We start from the raw sequence: 14,907 nt of genomic DNA, 5'->3' as shown, positions 1-14,907 counted from the left end.
ATATCATCCAGAAGCAAGATATTTAAAATAAGTATAATAATTTTGGGCAGATACGTACAGCATAAACTACAAAATATTACTGAGAGAAATTAAAGAAGGCTTAAGTCAATGAGGAAATATACCATATTCAAAGACCAAAGACTGGAAATTGTTAAGAAGCCAATTATCTCAAAATTGATCTTTAGAATCAATGCAATCCCAATAAAACATGTGTTATTTTTCCCTCCTCCCTTATTACTACCATCGATTTGCTTTCAGTATTACAGGTTGCTGAAGAGTGTTTCTGAGTCTTTGGAGTTGGGGTCGGGGGAGAAACAGGTAGACTAGAATAAAAGGAATAATAATTAGTGATTTATTCCCAAGAAGCATCAATGTTCAGGACACGGGAGAAGAAGAGACACTAGTGAGTGAGGGTAAGGGTAAGTTGCCAGAGAAGTCATAGAACAGTTGGAGTGTCTCAAGAAGAAAAGCAAGGATGAATATCATTTGCTGCGAAGAAATCAGGAAGGATAAAGAAAGAAGAGGAACGAAAAGATCATCGAATATAATAAGGAAATGTTTGTGGCGTCTGTAACACACACCCCTAGAAACGTGCATCCAGTTTGTGACATCCCTTCCTTTGAGAATCATCCCTTACCCCCCGACCCAGAGGGCTGTGTGCCTTCAGTCATATTCCTCCTTGTCCCATCAGCATAAGTTGATGATCGATGCCAATAAACTTCTCTCTCCAGATAAGTTGGAGTTGCAATTCGTCGAGTTCGGTTACTCAGTACTGAATTACTTAGAGGACTTAAATTTTTTAAACCACAAGGTGAGCCTGTCATTGTGCCTGTCAGCAAATTGTCAGTATCAAAATGTGTCAAACTAGATTCCTGAAACTGATCATAACCTCCAATTTCCTTTCTCAATGAATACCACTCCACACACAATACATAACGTTTACACCTTCATTTATTCAACCTTGTTTAAGACGTGCAGTCTATTTGGCATATATTAATAGTTCTCTTAATTACATTGTTCGAGCCCTCAATTGCTTCGTTACATTTCATGTATTTGACAATAATTTAAAGAGAGTGGTTTATTAATGACTCTATCAGTAATTGTGCAGTTTTCAATTTACCTTAGATTTTTGCAGGCTTTTGTAATAGATATTTTGCTGCTGTATTATTTGCCACATAGTTTAATGACTGGATTTTCTTCATCACGAGGAGTTAATGCATATAATTAGCCTTCTGTAATCCACACCACCCACAGGCAAAAGCGAGTACTTATTGTCTCACCAATAAAAAGCTACCCCCTTTGGCCCGTTTTGTTTAAAAAGTGCTTTTTTTTTCTTCTAGGAACACTATGCACTCGTCACTGTGTCTGGCCTGTCACTGTGTCCCCGAAGAATTCACATTTTGGTGAGACTCAGTATTACAACCTTATTAAAGAATGCAATAATTGTCTATCAATATAAAAATTACTGTCTTTTTAGTCTGATAAATGTGTACCCCTTCCTTGAAAACCTTCAGTGTAACTCTGTTTTAGGTTTTTCCATTGTTAGCAGCATACAATTGAATTTATTTGAGTTTTTGTTTTTAAACACAATCTGAGAGCATTTTTGTTTCAGTAGGGAGCTTTATCCTAGGGCCATTTAGAGGAATAACTGTTGATCTTGGTTCTGTTTCTATTGTTTTATATTTTTTGGTTTATTAGACCCCCTATTGTTTTGTTTATTTTGTTTATTGTAATATGCACAAAACTCATCTTTTACTCTTCACAATGATTAGGAAGTCAACCTGTTTTTAACTGTCCAGGGCTCTTTGTCTCTAAGTTTTCCAAAACCTACATGAGTTGACTTCTCCAAACACAAAAGTTAAGAAAACACACAAAAATGTTAATCTCCTTTCCCTCATACTGAAAGAAAAAATATCTGTGGCCTGTCTACCTCTTACCTCTCATTTCTATTTCCTTATGAACTGAATCTTGAAATGTCAATCCGAATAATCACTGTTTTATTTTTCACACCTCATAAGTAGTGCCCTTTTGTTTTATGGATTCCAACGGGAACTGATTTAGATTTGTCTTTTCATGTTAATATTTCAGTCATCCTGAATGCATAAGTATTTAAATATTATGAGCCACACATTCTTAAATTCTTCCTTTCTATTTGTCTCTAAGTCCTTTGTTCAGTAGAAGTTGAGTCTTTGAGACATTCACTCTCCTGCTGTTACCTCAACATCTGGAAAGCCATTACATTGCTGATGCATTTATATGTAAACATCAACTTGCCTGGGTGTTGACCTTTGATTTCAAAACCGTTTACTCTCAAAATTTTAAGCTTGGCTATTCTACTGTCTTCTGGTATTTTGTGTTTTGGAAGACTATTAATACGAGACTTTTCAGTGTTGTTGTTTTAGTAACCAAGGTTGTATTACTGTTTCTCTGGTTGAGAGCCAGTCAGATTTTATCATCTGCTTGAGGCTGAAGATGCCACTCGTACTTCTGTAGGTGACGGTCTTTTCCTCAACTATCCCTAGAGAACAGCAATCTCTTTCAGGCTTGAAATGTTATGTTTACTTCACTACTGTTGTTTTCATTCATACTACATTCATTCTGGCTTTTAATTGCTTCCGTTCCATTCGTTTGGTTTCTGATTCGGGATTTTATTCTTTTACAAGCTTAATACAAAACATTTCTACTCACTGTCTTACCTATCACTATTTTATCTATTTCTCTGCCTCCGTGTTCTGAGTAACATATAAAGTACCTCATCTGACTCACTCGGTTTTCTGTCAAGAGCTCTCTACAGGTGCCTGTAGTTCTCAGGCCTTTTGTTGTATTTTTAGGATTCCTTGCTCTTCTCATCTCAATGTCTCTCTTCATTTCTGCCCACCTCACAGCTCAGCCTTTTTCTTCTTCTGGATTAAAAGGTTTCCCAACCGTGTGTGGGTTCACTGTTCCCTTCCCCAGACTGGCTTCCCTGCTCAACATCCAACTTGGCCTTCGTGGTCCCTTTGCCACAACTCTGTACCTCTGGAAGGCAAATCTGATTCTTCACCCACAGCCCAATACAGGAAGAGGTTTTCTTCCTCTATTTCTTAACTCATTGATAAGCACATACTGCAGATCGATGTGAACACATCAAAGGTCGGATATGATATGCCTTTGCCAAATGGGGTCTGCCTCATATTAGAGTGAATTTCCCTGGTAATTGTTCCTGAGGAATCATCTTAAATAACTATTTAGCATATACAACCTAATACACAAGTAGAGACTATCAACAATACTATCATATTTAATTCCTAATAGTTTACATGCATGAATAATAATTTTAAGTAAATCACATAATTATTTTCAGTAAAACTCAATGCAATTTATCTTTATAATTTAGAATCCTTTACCTGTAAGTCTTCTCAAATTACATCATGAAAGTAGGACAAGTGGAAGGACATCCAAAAATAAAAACAGGTATCATTAATTCCTCCAAGAATTTTTCTTAGGTCAAAGTCCCACGTAGTACAGAGAGAGTAGGTATGGAGCCTCCAAAGTTACCATGTATAATATAACATATCATGAAATACATGCACAATATAATATTTTTATGTTATAAAAGTATTTCCTATCTTGCACACAATATGCCTATCCTATAATATAGTCCCTCTTATGAAAAGTACTTGTTACTAAAGTGAAGGGTCAGTATTTCCCGAAGCTACTTTGGCTGCCATACTGTTCTCTGAGCCTTCTCAACTCACATCATTTCTCTGCATTCCCCCAAAGATCTCACGCAATCAGCCTAATCTCCGTCTGCATCTGAGACACACACATTTCAAAATTAAACGTATCTATTTTGAAATACTTTCACTACCTGAGTGGGGGTGAATGGGAAGCAGCGTGATTTGAATTGCATACTGTGATTACTGAAGACGTAACATGTGAATTTTAATACCACCTCAGAACTCCTCTTAATGACGCCGCATACAAAATATTTGAAAAACAGTTACCAAAGTAAAAAGCATCAAGCCGTGCATATACGTAATATACTCAGAATACTATGTGATTTGCACACATTCATTCATGTTCTGCTTGTCCCTCAGTGAACTTGAAATCATGTTAATACAACCTCATAAAGTATCTCTGAGATAGATAATCCCAGGTAAAACCTTTTTAAGAATGAGGATCCAAATGATTTCTTATTACTTCAGAAGGACCTCTACGTATGTTAGATGCATGTTTTTTTTATGAAGAAATATGTTAACCCACTGAATTTCCACTCAATCCTCTATAACTCTTAAGCTTAAACTCCATATTCTGCTTCTTCTAAATTGGTTTATATGTGATTCCCAGAATCGAAGCCTGTGAACTAGGGATTGTCTGTTCTCTTTTACCGGGTAGACAGGGCAACATTTTTGTCTATTTCAGTAAGAACATTAGGTCTCTTTGGGGGGTTATTCAGAGCACTGCTAACCCAGGGTTTTATTTTAATGTTGAAATCATTGTTTTGCTATTTTGTAATTAAAGATATTTTTCTTGATGCAAATATTCAGCAACATCCTTTAGGGACATTTTTAAGCAAATGTTCACATTTTGCGTGGTGTAGCAAATGAAGTAATTCTTGTATTTTTCCTATTATATTGTGTAAGACTGTGAGACAGCTTTGCAAGAATGCCCTACTACAGCTATAAGCGCAGCGGTGTGAAGAAAAGCTTTGAGAATAGAGAAACACAATTTGAAACAATGTGGAATAACTGTCGACTTTTGGGAGAATAACAACAGCAGACAGACCGACCTGGCACACAGCAATCAGAAATGAGGTCATTCACATTTAGCAAAAGCCTTGGGCCTTTTAAGGGAAGGGAATAGCCAAAAACAACCATTTCCCCGAGCCAAAAGATTCTTCAGATATACAGCAAAAAGGCTCCCGATTCCATGGGGATCCTTGCAGGTACCTTTATGCCGACAGCTAACAATGAAATCAGTCCCCATATTGTCTTCAGATATGGAGTCCACCAATATCATGTATGAGTGGGGTTTCCACAAATTTCCGTTATTTGCCCAAGCTATTCAACATTACTTTCTCCATTTTCAACTGCTGACTTTAGCATTCTTATCCTCCATAGTTATTTCTTCAAGTAATTTTCTACATATTCAGAGAACTGGAAAAAAAAGTTTATTTGAGAATTGTGAATCATGTTCAGCTAGCTAGTAATTGAAATGCCTTCTAAGCACACACTTTTCAGTAGGGTGTTGCTATCGGGGGAAAATCTACCTCCCGTGGATTGTCTTCAAAGCTATAAAAAGTCCTTATTTTGTTTTCTTATGCTGAGGGTGGGGTGGGGGGTTGCTGTTACATCCTCATTCAGATCAAATGATTTTTGTTCCATATGTTCTGTTTGAAGGCCTGTAATTTCACCACTGTTGATGGTGGAAATGAAGTTTGGTGGAGGAAATGGTGTGGAAAGTCGCATTTGATATTTCTGGGCTGTCCCAGTGAGGTTGAGAGTGAGCAAGCTAACAGATTTTATACACAGCATCTTCCATGCCATCAGAAAGCTAAATATCCTTTCCTTTTCAAAGAATAATTATTTTGGTTTGATTTATCAATAATGCTTTCGCTGTAATTATAACAGAAATAATGAATGGATCTTCTGTCTCCTAAGAATTATGCTCTCTTGTATGGAGCTTGTTTGGTGGGCTCTACCAATAAGTCAAACAAATTTAACATATTAAGGCTGTTATGCACAGTAATTTTCAGCAGAGCAGCAGGGTAGCTCTATTTCCAGGCAATGGTTTGTTGTAACAAATTGACATCAAAACAAATGAAAAGTTGGAAAGTTATTTCTGCTAATACAAAAATATGTATTATATAATGAACCTGTTTCCATGCAGGTTTATGGTGAAATCAACACTTCATCTCGATGCCTAGTACAATGTTAAAATGCAGAAATGAACCAGGCTCAAGTCGAATGGACATAGAAAGCTCTGAAGTTGATGGTAGAACAAAGCATAAGTTCAAAGACCATCATTGCTCTTCTGATGGGCTTCCCTGCCTTCCCTTCCTTCCCCATTCTCTCTCCTTCCTTCCTTCCTCTTCTTTTCATCCTTCCTTCCTTCCAACAGACCTTACTAAAAAATGAATGTAACCCTTTGAATGAAATAATGCCACATGATTTCTCAATCACTTAGCCTTTGCTTGGCCATTTGGTGTGGTCACGCCTGTCACCTCATGGCTACATGCAATAATGAAAATGGACCTTTTAATTAGTTATATACAACACATAATGGCTGCAAGCCTCTAACATCCTTTATGCAAATGATTCTTTAGAGATTATTAATTAGTTTTTGAGGAATATTAATTTCTCTAACCCTCCAAAATTATTACTACTGGGAAATAGGCCTGAATTCATTTTAACTATGATAAAATTGCACTCAGTGACAATTAATCGAGCACAGCAAAAGAGACCTTGGCGTTAAATGAGAAGTGCACTCGCTATCGCTTCTTGTGAAGACTTTTAATTTGTAGGCACAAACATGACTTTAAGCAGAGTGAGTATGATCTCTGGTCAAGCAAACGTTCTGGACACCTGTCTTGAAAATAATTTATATGCAGAAACACTGAGTTCAGAGGTGATTTTATAATCAACATGTGTATGTTTACATATAGCTTTAAAAAGAAAAGTAGAAAGTCAAAGCATGCCCAGAGGAGCTGATAGTGTTTTGCAGGAACACTATTTAAACTCAACCAATAGGATTGTCACATGATGCCAGGGGTCCGTCTTTTCTGACTACAAATGAGGCCCTTTGTTTTAACTAGAGATACCTTGGGGCAAACCTTAAAAAAAAAATACATAAAACCCTGATGAAGCACAAAGTTAATTTTATTAAAATTAACAGCATTTTCTCTTCTACCAATTTACTACCAGATACAATACCTTAGGCAATATTATGAAGCAATCTATATTCAAATTCGTGGGTTAGGTATGTCGAAAGTTCCATTTTTGTTTTCTACCTTAGTAGAAAGTGAATATCATTAGAGAACTCAAATATATTTTTTCAAATCTATTCTCGGAAGACAAAGTTGAAAACTCCACATCAAAAAAAATGTTTAAAAAAAAAACAAAGTAAAACTAAATATTGTGAACCTCATGTTGTGATTTATTTTTTCCCTATATTACATGCTAGTTCAAAAGATTAGTAACCGTGACCTATTAAGAGAGGAAACTGACAAGAGAACAATTCATTTTGCAAAGAAAAATAACCATGAAGATTTGGAGATTCTCAGGGAAACAAAGGACAAGCTGTATTAATGAGTAGCAAACAAATGTTTCAAGGTGTGGCAAGCTGTTTATGTAAAGAGACACCATAGCATATTCGCTGTATATGTATGCATATACATACGCAACATACATCAAGCAGTAGAGTGACAAGAAGACAATAGCAACCACTGGAACTTTTCACTAATTTTTTCATGCATGCATATGTGTGGACTCCATTCAAAAGTGGTTCTGAAGTCATTAAAAACAGGTCAAAGGTATCTAACCTGTTGAAAGATCTCAGATCCCACCGAGAATGTGAGTAATGCTTTGGACTATTTTTCCAGGAAAATAATAGATATAGTATACATATAATATGTATCTTTACACACAGGTATGTGCCATTGTTGCAACTATTTTTACTGTCGTATGTTCTTCACAAACATGTGGAACTCTGCAGGCAATTGTGGAGTCCTCTTGTAACCCAAAGATCCATGGTAACAAAGTATGACTTAACCAGTGAAAAGCTTCAAAAGTTGCTGAAAAACTAACATGTTTTCTTTTTTTTTTTTTAATTTTTTTTTTAACGTTTATTTATTTTTGAGACAGAGAGAGACAGAGCATGAACGGGGGAGGGTCACAGAGAGAGGGAGACACAGAATCCGAAACAGGCTCCAGGCTCTGAGCTGTCAGCACAGAGCCCGACGCGGGGCTTGTGAGATCATGACCTGAGCCGAAGTCGGAGGCTTAACCGACCGAGCCACCCAGGCGCCCCTAAACTAACATGTTTTCTAAAAAAAAATCTGAAAACATTACTCTTATTAGTCTGCCTTCATGCCTAAAATGATCCACTATTAATATTACAATATTATATCTCAAAAATTATCCACATGTATGATAACTGTAAAAACATAATATTATAACAGCAAGGGCAATTTTATCAGAATACTAGGGTATAACTTTATCAAGAAAAGCCAGGTAGATGTTCAGAAAATTGTCTACACTGAGGTTTAAAACAAAGTGGACAAATAGAAACGCAGGTCCATTCAGACCCAGGTAAGGTGCTGGGGGAACCAGGGAGAGCATGAGGGCTCTAGGGTCCTGGGGAATGGTTGGGGGCAGGAGCCTCATAAGAAAGAAGTAGAAGAAGCTGAAGGCCAACATTTCCTCTTTCAAAACTTCTGTACTGAATGTGCCTAGTTTTTGATAGAGCTGATGTGCTGCATATCATGCATTAGGCTGGTGACCATACAGAACTGTATGAATCCAGAAAATAGGCTAGTGCTTTAAAAACCACTATCCAGGGGTGCCTGGGTGGCTCAGTCGGTTAAGCGTCCGACTTCAGCTCAGGTCACGATCTCATGGTCCGTGAGCTCAAACCCCGCGTCGGGCTCTGGGCTGATGGCTCAGAGCCTGGAACTGCTTCCGATTCTGTGTCTCCCTCTCTCTCTGCCCCTCCCCCATTCATGCTCTGTCTCTCTCTGTCTCAAAAATAAAATAAAAACATTAAAAAAAAAAAAAAAAAAACGCTATCCAGACTGAATCATTTCAGTACTGAAAATTCCCAGGAAAGAAGCTTTGTTCTTCCTGTTAGGAAATTATTGGGAGACATTTCCAGTAATCAGAAATGTGGCCTACTGATCAAACAAGGGCAGAAAATCAGCTTAATCAAGCCCCTGAGTCCAGTATGCCTCAGTAGTCTGTCTTTGTCATTTCCATTTCCTATTAAAATAAATAAATAAATAAATAAATAAATAAATAAATAAATAAATGTATTCACTGCAGGATATGTTATTCATTCACATATACTTATCTGTACCTCCAATATTTCCCCCTCTTTTAAAAAAAAAAATAAGTTCTACACCCAACATGGGGCTTGAACTCATGATCCTGAGATCAAGAGTCACATGGTCTACCACCTGAGCCAGGCAGGCACCCCTCCTTAACTCTAATCCTGATACTCTATGGTAGGTGATAGAGACATAGCAAACTCCCCCCAGATAAGGAGGTAATGATTATAAAGGAGTGGACTAACCTGCAAAGAAATAATTCTACCGTGATAAAATGAGGCTATGGTGTAGAGAGCTAACTTAAGGGGAGCACATGTTGAGATGGAACTCTAAAGCAAGTAGGATTTCTACACTTAGAGATTAGAAGCCTGTAAGCAGAGGGTGAGGACACAGAAGGACGAGGAGAAAGGTGGAAAAATGTGAAAGGCATTAAGTCCAGGAGGCATTATGAAACCCAAGATGGCCTTGATAATTCACTCTCTTCATGATTCAGAGTAGTATTGGAGATATCATGAGATCCATCTAAGAGATGGCCTGCTACGCTATTACTACACCAACAATAATCTTGGAAGTAAAAATGGATGGCTGTTCCTCTGAGATGAAACAGTACGGGAGAGGAAAGAGCGATGAGGCCGTTTTAAGGCAGAGCAGAAAGAAGTGGTATTAAATAGCCTTGGTCATTTTATTAAAACCGAAGAGAAAGTCATGTAATGAAAGGGAAGGCAGCTCTTGATGGGAATAAATGAGCTGAGGATAGCTAATGTTCAGAATTCAAAGGCGAAAAGGAAGTGAAAAACTTTGTGGAGCAGCAGGAAGGATCCAGTTAGTGTTGAATAACACGAATTTGAATCGAACTCCATCAGTTCCAACACTTAACTTGCCATAACATTTGTCAGAATGGACGCGGAAGCAGTGGAATCAAAACTCAGAAATATTCGGGGAAGAGAATTTTTTGAAAGAAATGTGTTGATAAGCTACTCCAAGTGCAAGGTTAGCCGAATTGACCAAGGACGTGATCCTGTAACAAAGGGTGGTTTCAAACCTAAATGGCACTTGGGTTGCTGAGCGCTGGCATGAGTTGCGGTCAGTAAGTCTGAAGACAGAAAGAAGGTAGAGGGGCGCCTGGGTGGCGCAGTCGGTTAAGCGTCCGACTTCAGCCAGGTCACGATCTCGCGGTCCGGGAGTTCGAGCCCTGCGTCGGGCTCTGGGCTGATGGCTCAGAGCCTGGAGCCTGTTTCCGATTCTGTGTCTCCCTCTCTCTCTGCCCCTCCCCCGTTCATGCTCTGTCTCTCTCTGTCCCAAAAATAAATAAACGTTGAAAAAAAAAAATTTTTTTTAAATAAAAAAAAAAAAAAAAAGAAAGAAGGTAGAGTAGAATAGGTTTTCGTCATATAGAAGAACAGCACTTGGCTAGGTGATAAATGACTGACTATGCAGCGTGAAAAATTTGCCCTGTCTTCATAGTGTGTTGGGAAAGTGCCAAGGAATGAGATGATAGAAACAGAATGCCCCTAGTCTTTAAGCCCTGTTAAGAAGTACAGCCCTTTTAACACAAGTACTACAAGGATATTGAAGAGCTTAGTGGGAGCCTCTAACATGGGGGTCTCCATATACAGCAGCCTAGGTTGGGTTGAGGACAACTCAGGCAGTTACACTTAACTCTGCACAGTCTGGAATTTTACCAGGTAGGTGACACAGAATAGTGACCGCACACAGGGAAGAGAAGGGGGGGATGACAAGACTTAGAATCCAAAGTACATACAGAAGAAAGTAAAAACAGAAGGTGCCATTAAATTGGATAAATATGGCGGCAACAATAGATTGAAATATCTAGTTTAGTCCCTGCGGCTGTTTCCAATGTTCCACTTTCTCTCCAGCTGCTTTTGGGGAGGGGTCCTTTTCCCGTATTCTCCCCCCCTCCCCAGTCTCCGTCCTCTCTCCGCCCGCAAAAGCGGTTCCCAACCCTCCGTGGCTTCTCACTCCCCAAATTCACCTCTCCGCACTGGGTACCTGCTGAATACTGTGGTTCAGGTTGTGCAGATTGTTGTGTTAATCCTCCAATCAGTTTTCTAAGTGTGTAGGATGGTTTAGTGTTGGTCTGGCTGTATTTCATGGAGGCGAGACACACAAAAAACTTCCATGCTCTTCCGCCATCTTGGCTCCTCCCCCAATAGATTGAAATATCTAAAAAAAGAAAAGAAAAGAAAGAAAGAAAAAGAGCATACTTAAGAACAGCTGAGTAAAAACTGAAAGGATGTGTTTGGATTTTTCTCTCAACTTTATATTAGTAATACACTTTCTTCATGAACCTCTCTTCACTCAAAACAGTTCTGTCCATCCTACTACACACACACAGTGGATACTTAAAATATTCCAATGGCATTACACATTAAGGCTTTTTCCTTCTCTGGCAAAGCTCAGGAGACTTAAATATTTCTGTTCTTCATCTTATCTTCATAATCTCAAGGCTCTTACAAATGGATTTGCTTATAAAATGGTTTTAAAACAGAGTATTATTACTCAGTATGATTTAAATCCTTGCAGTGTCTTCTGTACATGGGGGAAGGGCTCCTGTTTATATATAAATATATATCTATATAAATATATATAAACATATATATAATATATAGAAGTGTGGCCAATGAATTTTGTATTCCTCAAAAGAATGGTGGAAAACATATCTCTAGGTCTTTTTTTTTTTATTGATGGCCTATTATTTTGTATATGATATACGAAAAATGAAAAGCACGGGGATACCTAAAACTCGGTGAGGAAGTGACTTCAATGTATTATGGGTACTACTCTTTAAGACACCTGTGGGAGCAAACTTAGATGAGTTTGTAGCTTCTTCAGGGGACCCTGGAGTGTCTCATGTAAAAATGTCATTTTAATTATTTATGAGGAAAAAAAAATTCCATCATGTACGTGAACTTTTTTTTTTATTAGTTTCAATGCACTTGTAGAAAGAATGAAACTCTGGGTTTATACAGTACATTTTGCCTTAGGAATACGAAGTGCTTTGAAAGCGTTATTGTAGGTTTTCCAATAGAGTGAGATTTGATGCCTATTTTTATTCTCGCACACAGGGTAGAAGAGTAACGTGGGCAAAGTTAGCCAAGTTAGTAAAAGATCTCAGAATTAAATTCAGGACTGTAAATTCCAAAACAATGCAGTATCAACAAGGATAAATACCCCAAGACAAAAAGACTTACTCAAAGGAAAGGAGCACAGAATTTTTGTCCTTAAAATATACGTTATCAGATGGATCTTAAATAGCTTTTGAAAACCAGAATTCAAGACAGGATATACTACTAACAGGATTCTTAGAGGCACGTAAGCTAAGTCACGAATGACCCAACCAGTTTAACTAAAATACGCAATGCTGAACAAATGCAAAGTAACCATTTTTCATTTTTCTCAGGAATTAAGCTTAATGACTTAGGAATTATGAAAACGCGATCTCCTTCGACAAGAACACAGTGCTGCTTGTTTGGTCTTGCTTGTCATTGAGACTGAGGTTGAGATGACTTTGCTGATTGGGTGACGGCAACCTTAATAAAAAGGAAAGTTCTATGCCTTACATTTTTCTTCAAAATAAACACATATGAGCCAACAAGTCATTCTAACCCCAGAAGAGGGTTCTAGGGTCAGCATTCTCTTGGTCCTCCACTGGAGTTTTCACACTATTGCAAATACAACTTCTGGAAACATTCAGCAATAGTGTCCTTGTGTCTTTATTCTCCTGCTATCTAGTCACATACTGGTGCTTCCTTTACAATTTTGGAAATGTTTTTAACGTAGTAATCTGTTGGCTCAACAGATATTTATTAAATGGCCTGCTCTGTGTCAAGTTCTGGGGACATGGAAACTAGGGAGAAAGCGGTTCCTATAGTCACAACCCAGGGAAGAGGGCAGTCACATAAACAAGTATTACGCCATGTAAGGGATGTGTCAGCAGAAATATTTATGGAGTAAACCGGAGGGAGCAGAAGGACAGCTGAGGTGCAGCAGAGAGAGCCCTGCCTCTGTTGTGGGTGCCTGGGCAGGCTCCGTGGGGAGGAGCAGACAACCATGGGTGGAGCTTTGGGTGAGAGAGGTCACACTGGTAACATCACCATGCATCCTTTCTAAGGCTGGAAACTATATTTCCCAGAAACCATTTGGCTTAAACAGTGTGGGTTAGAATCGGCCCCTGGGAGGAATCTGTGGAAGATTTAGAAGGAAGAAGGAAAGCTTAATGTCAACCATTAAGCTTGACATTTTATAGTAGCCTGTGCTGCAAGATTCTGGATCCCTCCACAAACTTCCAGAATCAACAGCATCCTCCAGGCAGACATATTGACTATTTCTCTAATCTCCCAGCCTCAGCCTTCTAACCCTACCATATTCAGATAAACTCTAGTTCCCATATTAGAGGCTACAAAGATTCCTATACTAAATCACTCCTCTTTCTAATACTCATAGACAATCTTTGCCTGACTAAACTCAGGTGATGCAGATAATTTCAAAGAGAAGTTAAAACTTGGACAGGGTTTTGAAAGCGAAATAGGAATTGATCCGGCAAACAAGCTATAGACATCATTCCTGCAAAACTGAAGAGCGATGGGCATCGGATGCAAATTAACCGTTATAACCCCATGAGGGAACAAAAAATAGTCATGTCTAAATACTCGCAGAAAGGTCTTTCCCTCTAGCCACGAGGACAGAGGGTGCATTTTCCTGCTTAGTCTTAGCTCCTTACCCAAATTCTAAGGGGTGGCCCTGCCTTGGCAGAAAGGCTTCAGTCATCCTTCACCCACGTCACCACATATAGATAGTTCATCTGACAACAAATCCAAGAAGGCAGCTGGAGCCAGACAGCCAAGGCTGAGTCCTAAGTGAAATTGGTTTGTCTCTTGGACTTCTCAGTTGTATAAGAAAAATTTAAAAAAAGAAAGAAAGAAAGAAAAAAGAAAACCTTTTTTCTATAAAAACACTTTGACTTCAAGTTTATATTCACTCAGAAACAAGGGCCCTTGCCAACAATACAGTGAGAAATGTACACAGTTGAATAACATTGAGATCACTTCTTGGGTTTCATACCAATGCTGCAATTACTACAAACAGTATGGGAATGAGGCTTCACAACTGTAATTCGTTTTTCAATTAATATTTATTGGGCCAAATTGTGCCTGACACTGTACTGGGTACTAGGCATTCAAAAAGACAGGCAAAGATGTTAGCCCTCAAGGAGCTTAAGTTCCCCTGGGTAGAATAATAAAATAATTGGAAATTTTTCATAAATAAGTATGTAGCATACCACACAGATGTAATAGATTTGCCCTTCCTCAACCACAAGTGACAGAAACAAGAGAGTGTCACTAGCTTGTGATGTCTGAGTGACAGCTGCTTGACACAAGTTCCCTTTGACCCAGGGATGCCCCCAGGTCCTATCACTGGACACTCCCCAGTTCCCTCCTCCCTTAAATGACACCTTATAACTCAGTTGATAAAGGGTCCTTACGACCTGCTGTGATAAATTTAGAAGAACAAATGTCCTTTTTGGAGACACCTGCAAAGGCTGGTTAAGGTTCAAATCCCATCAGGTGACGACTAATAAATACAGTCACTCCTTGATCAATACATAAATTCTATTCCTTCTATAATCCTGCATTTCTCTGATGACCCTGTCACCGCCAATCTCCAGCTGTAACTCATATTTTCTTCTGGGAGTCACTGTTGGTATGTATATTAATAATAAACCTTGTTCTCTTATGCTTGGGGTTGGTTACGTCCTTAGCTCAAGCATCTGGTACCTTCCTCAGTGGGAAGAGCACAATGAGTTTCGGGGTTTCTCTAGGTCTCTCTAGGGCTGACTGAAACATGGTTTTATTATTTCACGT

At 38.5% G+C, this 14,907-nt stretch overlaps 1 long non-coding RNA gene across 2 annotated transcripts in view; it reads right to left on the bottom strand.

Moving 5' to 3' along the window:
• The window catches only part of LOC147581457 (uncharacterized), a 38,642-nt gene that overhangs the window by 11,765 nt on the left and 11,970 nt on the right, over positions 1-14,907 (bottom strand). Inside the window, exon 2 of one of the 2 annotated variants that reach the window (XR_015249670.1) lies at positions 11,019-11,209. This is a non-coding gene — a long non-coding RNA (uncharacterized LOC147581457). The remainder of the gene's footprint in view (positions 1-11,018; positions 11,210-14,907) is intronic. The other variant, XR_015249671.1, reaches the window with a different exon arrangement.

This window comes from Puma concolor, chromosome B1 (genome assembly GCF_028749965.1).
Source record: "Puma concolor isolate L17-30 chromosome B1, mPumCon1.1.hap2, whole genome shotgun sequence".
Classification (NCBI taxonomy): domain Eukaryota; kingdom Metazoa; phylum Chordata; class Mammalia; order Carnivora; family Felidae; genus Puma; species Puma concolor.
This window is presented reverse-complemented; position numbering and strand designations above follow the sequence as displayed.